The sequence below is a fragment of the Cornus florida genome, unplaced genomic scaffold (genome assembly GCF_030987335.1).
Source record: "Cornus florida cultivar Cherokee Brave unplaced genomic scaffold, ASM3098733v1 CherokeeBrave_3.0.0_Hap2_Chr04, whole genome shotgun sequence".
Classification (NCBI taxonomy): domain Eukaryota; kingdom Viridiplantae; phylum Streptophyta; class Magnoliopsida; order Cornales; family Cornaceae; genus Cornus; species Cornus florida.
The window spans coordinates 40,778,854-40,785,824 of NW_026775574.1; the positions used below are offsets into that span (position 1 = coordinate 40,778,854).

Consider the following 6,971-nt stretch of genomic DNA (forward strand, 5'->3'; position numbering starts at 1 on the left):
CATGCATTCAACTCCCTCTATTTAGAGCACACCATTATGAGATTAAACCACAATCAATCCAAATGCTTCCCAATTACCATGGGCTACCAAATGAAGAACCTTACAAGTATTTGGATGAACTTCTTGAAGTGTGTTCCACCGTGAAATACATGGACACACTGGAAGAAGTTTTGAGGTTAAAACTCTTCCCTTTCACCCTTAAAGATAAAGCAAAATGCTGGTTCAACAATTTGAGACCTTTTTTCTGTAACTACTTGGGCAAAGATGCAACAAAAGTTCTTAAAAAAGTACTATCCCGTGTCAAAGACCAATTCAGTGAGAACTTCAATTCGTGAATTGTCACAAGGGGATGGGGAATTGTTTCATGAGGCATGGGAGCGATTAAATGATTTGCTTAGGAAATGTCCACACCATGACATCCCTAAATGGCAATTAGTTCAATTCTTCTTTGAAAGTTTATCGGACAACTATAAAGGTATGGTTGATGCTTTTATGGGTGGTTCTTATCTTGATAGGCATGAAGATGATGTGTGGGGCTTATATGAGAGCATGAGTGAAAACTCCATGCATCGATCTTTATCATCTTAAAATGGTAGAAATGTAGGTGGAAGGAAGAATGTAGGCTTATATCAAGTTGACCATTCCAATGATATAGTCGCCGAAGTGAAGTCGTTATCCTAAAGGTTTAATCAAATTTTGATCAACCAAAATTCGGCCAACCAAGTGTCTTCCTCCCCTAATCATACTCATCATCCTTCCAATGAATCATGCATAACTTATTCTCATGGTTTAGATTCTACTTCCAATTATCCTCATAGACATGCGCAAAGTGAACACCATGAACAAGTGAATGCCGCTTTTATCAACCAAGGGAATAATCCCTATGGCACTCACTATAATGCCGAGTGGAAGAACCATCCAAACTTCTCTTGGAAAAGCCAAAGGGAAAGCTCAAACCCTCCCTAAAGTGGTTTCCAAAGCAAATATATTCCGCCCCCTTTGCAAAGCCAAGGTTCCCAAGGTTATAGTTCATCTTCCTGAGTACCAAATGGAAACCAATTTTCAAACTCTCATTTTCCAAACCAATCATCATATTCTCAAGGTAATTCAAAAAGTCCAGCATTTGAAGAAAAAGTCTTATCCGCTTTGGGTACTTTGGAGGCAAATACTCAATTGCTTCATTCTCACTCCCAATTGATTGCAAAGCTATAAACCCAAGTCGGGTAGATAGCTAGCACGTTAAATGTAAGGGAGAAGGAAAAATGCCTTTGTTGTGGAGACCAATTCCTCTTTCGAAGGTCATACACTAGAACATGTGAATGCAGTAACCACTTTGAGAAGTGGAAAAGTTATTGACAACCAAATTGGTGTTTCCAATGAAGAGAGTGAACTGGTGCAACCTAAAGTTGACACCCGTCCCGTCTCATATCCCATTCCTCCTTCATTAAATGTGGAAGAATCCATTGTTGAAAATGCTTCAAAGAATGTTTTTGAGAAAGCTTTTGAGCCTAAGGCTCCATTTCCGGATGCTTTAAAAGCATCGACCTTTCTTGAAAAGTAACAAAGCAAGGCAAATGAAATCATTGATATGTTTAGGCAAGTAAAAATTAATCTCATTCTCTTTGATGCAATTTGATAAATTCTGGCTTATGCCAAATTTTTGAAAGATTTTTGCACCCTTAAGAGGAAAAACAAAAGCCAAGCACCAAGAAAAGTTTTTTTTTAACTAAACAAGTAAGCTAAATCTTGCAACACAACACCCTCCCGAAATTTAAAGACCTCGGTTCATCGACTACTTCATGCACTATTGGTGATCATGTTATCAATCGGGCTTTTCTTGATTTAGGAGCGAGTGTGAATCTTTTCCCTTATTCGGTTTATGTTCAATTGGGCTTAGGTGATTTGAAACCGACGTCTGTAGTTTTTCAACTAGCCAACCGATTAATTAAAAAGCCCCGAGGTATCGTTGAAGTTGTTTTAATTAAAATTGACAAGTTCTTCCCAGTTGATTTCGTTGTCATTGATACGGAATAGATCCCAAATCCTAAGAGCTAAATTCCCATTATCCTTGGCCGTCATTTCTTAGCTACCGCTAATGCCAACATCAATTGTAAGACAGGGATAATGAAAATCTCATTTGGTCACATTAAAGTGAAGTTGAACTTTTTTAATCCAACCCCTGACTCTATGGACAAACATGAAGAGATATGTGTTGTTGAAAAATATTTTGCAAATGAATTTAACAAAAATGAGTCTTTACTTGGTGTTGAAACTTTAATTAGTTTGTCTTCCAAAAAGATTTTAAAGGAAAGTGTTTTCAAAACTAGTGTTGAACAGGTATAGAAGCCCAAAAGTTTTTGTTGACCCAAAGCCATCAATTTCACTTGAACCAAATCCAATAACTTCTTTAGGGAATAGTTTGTTGGGTGGGGTTCAAAGTTCTATTCACCCCATCAAAAAGGGGATGCCTACCAAGGGATGCATACTAAAATCTTTGATCCGGGCTAAAAAAACTGAACGTCTTACTAGAGACGTTAAACACTAGGGCTTTGTAGGGTTTTTCAACCCTATTCCTTTCTATTTTATTTTCTTTTCCTGCGTCGTCTAGATACAATTTATGATCATCCATTTCTATTTTGACGTTTTGATAGGGAATGTGTGCACTTTGATCTCCAAATTAGGCATTTAGTGCCTGTTTGATCGATCATAAGAGCACCTTCTATCGATCGAACATCTCTACAGTCAATTCTCTACATATTTTCATGTCTCTGTCCCATCATTCGAGGTTCTCTATATATTTTCATGTCTCTGTCCATCATTTGAAGTTTCTGTTCGATCATTCCAAGTGCACCTCGATCGATCTGGTTATCCCTATGATCAATCTCACTTCCACACTTAGAAAATTTTTGAAGCTCTGTATATTTCATGTCTCTGTCCCATCGTTCGAAATTCTCTTCGTTCGTTTAGAGTTTTTCCTTGTTGACTTTTTGTTAACTTTGATGTTTTCAAAAAAAAAAAAAAAAAACTTATTCTTAACTTTTACTTTTCAAAAAAAATTCAAAAATTCAAAAATTCAAAAAGATTTTAAATTTTCAAAAATATTTTGTCATTTTGCATGTTCAATCGATCTGAGCACCTTCATGATTGATCTAGGTTCAATCGATCCGATGGACCATGTGATCAATCACACATGTCGAGAACAGTTTTTAAAAATAGACCCAAGGGTTATTTGGATTGTTCCTTTCATCGATCTAACGCCCTTTTCTCTCTCTTCCGAGGCTCTCCTTCGTCTACCCCACCTCCGGAAAGTTTCCGGCAAGTCCCAAACCCCAAAACCAACATCTTCGACATCATATCTTCTCTTCTTTTCCCTTCTCTCCTCCAATCTCAGTAAGTTCATGCTCCCTTTTTCATTTTTGTGTTAATTCATGTTTTATTTTCCTTCCATGCTTAGATTTGAAGCTTTTAAGGTTGATTTTGTTCCCATTTTTAGAATTGTGACCATGTATATATATATATATGTATTTTTATATATTGCTTTTATTTTTGAATTTGGTTCTGGGGTCACGTGCCGTTTTAAGTGACCATTTTGGCATTGTTGAGGTGTATAGGGGTTTACGAGCCTTGAAGTGGCCATTAGGATTTGCCCCATGTCTTCCACGTCATAAACGGGTGACTTTTCAATTTTTAGCAGTTTCAATTGATCACACTAGTGTTCTAATCATTTAGAGCATGATCGATCCAATACATATCATGATTAATCCAATATGGAATTGATCACATTTTTCCATGATCGTTCGAACTTCACTATTTTGCATATTAATACTCATGTGTTTCATGCTATCATATCTATGCCTAATGTCTATGTTTTCAATGTTGGTTGCATTCTTTGCTTGTCATGATGATCATGTTTCATAATATTTGATGAGTCAGAGTATACCCTTTGTTAATTCACTACATATACTTGGCTTGCATTACCACTTGCATAGATAGATTCATGTGTTTCTATACTGTGATATTTGCATCACTTCAGCATCGTGTTATCTATCTTAATTTAACAAGTATGTTTCTATCTTTCGTGCTTTCATTTCTGTATATCATATACTATTTCTTGGTACTGACTACAATTGCAAGTGTATTTTCTTTTTGCAGGCTATGACTAGGTTTAAGATTACAGCTAACCGGACTTATGGTCATCGGGTGAGGCCTCGGACTGATGATCCAGCTCCTGCACAGTTAGAGCATTCTTCCTCATCTTTTTCATCATCTTTAGAGAGTGCGCCCAAGCCACCTCAATCACATGCTCCCGTGCGACCATTGGCACAACCAGATATAGTCCGAGATAGGGTTACTCAAAAGTTTGAGTGCCTTTCAGTAGCACATGAGTCCATTTTTTATGAGGACATTTTTGCATAGGCAGCCATGACCAAGTGGTCGTGCGACGAGATCTACCGTCGTCGTCTTTCCCCTATTTTAGCCCCAATGACCAACCCGGTCTATCTGAGATTGGTTTGGTTTTTCTACCAGAACCTTAGGCCGAGCCCGAGTAACCTGGCAGAGCTATGGACTACCATAGATGGGCACCTTATCCTCATTACTATCGAGACTCCATCAACAGTATTCTAGTGCCCACATACCTATCATCCGAGGATTGATTACCTAACTCTACAGAGGCCATCATTTGCAGATATGGCCACAACTCTTCATGGCACCATCACTGCCACCGACACTTATGCCACTCGGACCTACCTGCTTGACTGCATGTGGTTCTTTGATTTGGTCTTGTACCAAAATGTATACATGGCCGGGTACAAGACCCAGCGACGGGCAGACTTTCTAACAGCTTTATATGCCATTGATACAGGGCATTAGTTCTCAGTTCTTACACTCCTCTGGAGTGTCATGATGAAGTTGTATGATGAGTTCATCAGCAAGAGTGACCCGCAGTGGCCCAAGTTCCTCCCTTATGCTCACTTGATTATATAGCTCCTCCGGGACCAGCATTATCCATTTGATTCTGAGGAGGTCACCGAGCTTGGTACGTGCCATTATAGATGGAAGGACTAGAAGAAGAGCTATAATGCTCTTATCAAGAGTCTAGAGATAGAGGCAGCCTAGGCAGCGGAGGATGCAGAGGCAGAGGAGGAAGAGGTAGCAGTAGTAGCAGCACCAGTAGATGCAGAGGCAGCAGCGGTGGCAGCAGCAACAACGGGAGTTGGTATTAACTTGGAGTTGGAGCCTCCAGTGGGATCACCACTCCCTTTACAGGAGCAGAGTCACCACTCCCAGAGCCAGGATGAGTATCACTCTTTTGATGACCCGAGATTGCACCGTCGGGATGACCCATTCATTCCTGATGCTTAGGCTCATTTAGACATGTGAGAGGAGCATTTTTAGGCATTACATGGACACAGTCCTTTCTCTCAAGGCAGATATGTCCACCCTCTGTACAGATGTCATGATCGCACTGCGAGACACATCCAGCCAGATCTGGGGCTCACGCCCCGCCAGACCGTCGTTTTCTACTTGACTTATCTCTTTTTTATATTTATATCACTGATCTTAGACTGTATACTATTTTACAGGCACTCATGATTTCTGCTTGACCTCTCTCTTTTTTCATCGCCATAGCTACACTGGTATACTATTTTACAGGCACTCATGATTTATGATTTCTTAGAGACATGTATTTTTACTTTCCTAGAAATGCAGGCCATTTGTTCACTTTCTTCCTTAGGGGTGTGGATGCACACTTTCTTTGAAAACTTCTTATTATTGGGGTTTTTCGATAATTACTTAAAGTAATTATTTTTCGTCTTAGGGACCATTTTACAATTTAATTTGGAAGATATTTTCAAAAATGACCTTTTCGCAATTTTCGGAAAGTGTGACAAGTGTCACACTCTCATTGGCCCACTTGTAGCCACCTCATTGGTTATCCTTGGGAGCCTTGGATGATGATACATGGAGGGTGGAGATTTAGCCATTGATTTGTGACAAGTGTAAGCTCACAATTTAGTCTTGCAAATTACTTTTGGGCCACTTTGGGATTATGGTTTTAAAGAAGGGTTTTTGTGTAATTGACCAAGACTTGTGTGCGTTGACCATAGTGTAAGACCACATAGTGAGTGGAGGATCTATTTCCTCCACTCACATTCCATTACACTTGATTTCTTCATCTCCCTCCCTTGTAAAGAAAACTAGCCTCCATGGATGAAGCTTAGAGCCTTAAGCTTTGACTTTGATTTTTAAGAGCCTTCTATTGATTTCCAAGCTTGAACTTGGGCATACTTTTTGTTCCCCTCATCCTCTTCTTCATAACCCTTGAAGGTTTGCCATTTTGTGTTGATTTGCCTTAGATTTAAGAGAACAATCCTCTTGTGAGGTAGGGGGTGTTATAGTTTATTTTTCCAAGTGCTTTTAATTGCCTTTATATGAAATACAAGTTGTATGCATGTCTTTTGTTAAATTAAGAAATTAATGATTGTTGTAACTTGCATATAACTCATTTTTGACTTGTTATATGGTATGGCCTTCACTTGATCTTTGTCATATAATTTTTTGGAGCCATTTGAATGAGTTTTCAAATCTAGAGATTAAATAGATTTAATTTGATTTAAATTCTAGTAAATTGTGTTTTGCTTGTTTTCCATTTTTGACTTGATAGATGGCATGACCATGACTTAATCTTTGATATATATTTATTTAGGATCATTTGAGTAACCTTTGAAATTTAGAGATTTAATTAATTTAAATTAATTAAATTCCACAAGATGTTAGCTTGTTCTCTTTGTGAAATTGGTGTGATATTTGCAATCACCATGGAATGAACATTCACATATGTTATTTTGAGAATTTTTGGACAACTTTGATTTTTAGAGAAATTAATTAATTAGGTTAATTAATTTCTACTTAGTGTTCTAATGATTTGGACATCTATTTTATAGGGCTTTTGCTATTTAGCATGTTTC

At 38.1% G+C, this 6,971-nt stretch overlaps 1 pseudogene; it reads right to left on the bottom strand.

Moving 5' to 3' along the window:
* Positions 1-320: 320 nt before the first annotated feature.
* LOC132305712 (small nucleolar RNA R71) lies at positions 321-419 on the bottom strand (annotated as a pseudogene).
* Positions 420-6,971: the final 6,552 nt, after the last annotated feature.